Raw genomic sequence first — 3,205 nt, forward strand, 5'->3', positions numbered from 1 at the left:
TCTCCAATCAATGTGACTGATTTTATAAGAATCTGTGCTTTTTACAAGAATCACTTCTTGTGTTTCTATTTTGGACACGTATCTTAGATTGACAGAAAAGGGATCGCAAATGCACAAATCATCCTGATAGGTTCTGCTACATATGTGGTAATGTGATTCTTCCTCGTCGACTAACAAATATAACTGATTTTGTGAAGAAGGCATATCATGCTTACTTTGGAGTTAAGCTTGGGGACCAGGACAAGCCATTTGCACCCCATGTTAGCTGCAAAACATGTGTCGAGAACTTGCGTGATTGGAGAAATAAAAAAAGGAAGAGTATGCCATTCGCTGTTCCAATGGTTTGGAGAGAGGGTAAAGATCATGTGTCAGACTGCTATTTCTGCATGACTAATCTTAAAGGAGTCAACCGCAAGAACAAGCATTGTATTCAGTATCCTAATGTTCCGTCTGCCATACGACCAGTCCCTCATGGTCCAGGCCTGCCCGTTCCCGAGCCAGATGTTGCAATGGAATCTAGCTCTAAATCGGAATCTGATAACGCACTAGACAGGGCAGAGGGTGGAGAATACATGCCAGAAGAGAATGACCGGCCAGTGCCTCTAACACAAGCAGATCTCAATGACCTGACACGGGATCTAAACCTATCAAAGGAATCAGCACAGCTTCTGGGTTCTCGTCTTCGTGAGAAAAATTTGCTAGCACCTGAGACAACATTCTTTTGGTACTGAGAGCGTGAAAGAGAATTTAGACAGTTCTTCACAACCCAGAAAGACTCGTCATTAGTTTACTGCAACAACCTTGCTGGTTTGATTCAATCAATGGGGCTGGACTATGTTGCTACTGAATGGAGACTGTTCATCGACTCTTCCAGCAGAAGTCTCAAGGCAGTCCTCCTTCACAACGGAAATAAATGCTCTTCAATTCCAATCGGTCATTCGGTGCAAATGAAAGAAACTCATGACAACATGGATCAGCTACTGTCTGCTCTGAACTACAATGACCATGGTTGGTTGATCTGTGGAGATCTTAAGGTAGTTGGATTGGTTTTGGGACTACAGAGTGGGTACACAAAGTATCCATGCTTTTTGTGTTTGTGGGATAGTCGGGATGATGATCAACATTTTGTCAGACAAGAATGGCCACCACGACAACGTTTGGAACCTGGTTCACACAATGTTCAGGCTCGTTCTCTTGTTGAACCAAACAAGGTCTTACTCCCACCTTTACATATCAAACTGGGACTGATGAAGAACTTTGTGAAGGCAATGGACAAGGACGGCATGGGATTTACTTTTCTTCAGCAGAAGTTTCCTCGGATCAGTCTGGAAAAACTTAAGGCTGGCATCTTTGATGGGCCTCAGATAAGGGAACTTATGAAGGACTCAATGTTTGACGATGCACTGAATGCAGCTGAGCTGTCCGTTTGGTGGTCGCTTAAGTCAGTGATAAGAAACTTTCTAGGAAATAACCGAAGTGCAGAATACGAGAAAGAAGTCGATCAGCTCTTGAACAGCTATAAAAAATAAAGGGCTCGCATGTCAGCCAAAATGCACTTTCTACGGTCCCACTTAGACTATTTCCCTCAGAACTGTGGTGACTTCAGTGAGGAACAGGGAGAACGTTTCCACCAGGATATTCGTGTCATGGAAGAACGCTACCAAGGCCGGTGGGATGTGAACTTTCTTGCGGACTACTGTTGGTGTTTGAAACGAGATGTGGTGGCTGCCCAACACAGGACAAAGTCACTGAAAAGGCCCTTCATCCATGATTAGATTTTCTGTAATATACCATCTTTATCTTCTGAACTATGCAAGAAAAAATTATTTCTTTTGTCAAGAATTTTTTTCCAAAATTAAAGGGGAATAAATAGCACTAAATGGCGTTTTTAATTATTTTTACCGCCTCGTATCTCAAAAACGTGACCTGATTGAACAAAATAAGTGTGATTTTTAGATTCTGCATAGCAAATTACCCTAGAATCAGTTATCAGATGCTTTACCTTTGAAACTTCGCAGGCCAGTGTAATTATATATATATATATATATATATATATATATATATATATATATATGCAAAGAAATCACAAAACACACCTTATACAATATTTTTGCAGAAACCACCGGGAAATTGAAAAAACAGATACCGAACGTTTTCGTCTATTTAGACATTTTCAAAGGTACCTTTGAAAATGTCTAAATAGACGAAAACGTTCGGTATCCGTTTTTTAAATTTCCCGGTGGTTTCTGCAAATATATAAAAAAATATATATATATATATATATATATATATATATGTATATATATATATATATATATATATATATATATATATATATATATATATGAGAGAGTGATAGGTGGGGAAGGGTAAACGAAGATGGGCTAAGAATACATTTATTGTTCTTACGTTTCGGTTAATATAACCTTCCTCAGAGAACTTGGTCGAGGAATCGAGAAGAGGATAAACGAACATAGGAATGATTTAAAAGCACACAGAACGTCCAACTCCCTGGTCCGCCACCTCGAAATATGCAACAACCTTCCCGAATGGAGTAAAGTTGAAATTTTACACAAAGGATTAAAAAAGAAGATGAGAAAGACAGTTGAAGCTGCACATATAAATGTCAAAGAAAATAATAACGACAGAGAAGGATTTATATGCCTATCTAAAGCAGCCAGTCTCTTAATAATAAATGCGCTAGAAAAAAACCTGACACTCGAAGCTTCACAAGTTCCCCCACTACGGGTATAAATGTTGTGACCAAGATGTTCTGTAACAAGTTCTCTGAGGAAGGTTATAATAACCGAAACGTAAGAACAATAAATGTATTCTTAGCCCATCTTCGTTTACCCTTCCCCACCTATCACTCTCTCATTTGTCTTAAACAATTTATCAACATATATATATATATATATACATATATATACATATACATATATATATATGAGTGTAAGGGTGTTGAGTTAAAGACAGAGAACTCCAACTGTTCTCTGTGTTTAACTCACCACCTTTCCACTCATTTGTCTTCCATACTTCAACATAATTATATATATATATATATATATATATATATATATATATATGTGTGTGTGTGTGTGTGTGTGTGTGTGTGTGTGTGTGTGTGTGTGTGTGTGTGTGTATGTATATATGTATATGTATTATATATGTACTGTGTGTGTATATCTTTATGTCTGTGTTTACG

The sequence above is a fragment of the Oratosquilla oratoria genome, unplaced genomic scaffold, assembly GCF_046742065.1.
Source record: "Oratosquilla oratoria isolate Oo_2021 unplaced genomic scaffold, ASM4674206v1 SCAFFOLD54, whole genome shotgun sequence".
NCBI lineage: Eukaryota > Metazoa > Arthropoda > Malacostraca > Stomatopoda > Squillidae > Oratosquilla > Oratosquilla oratoria.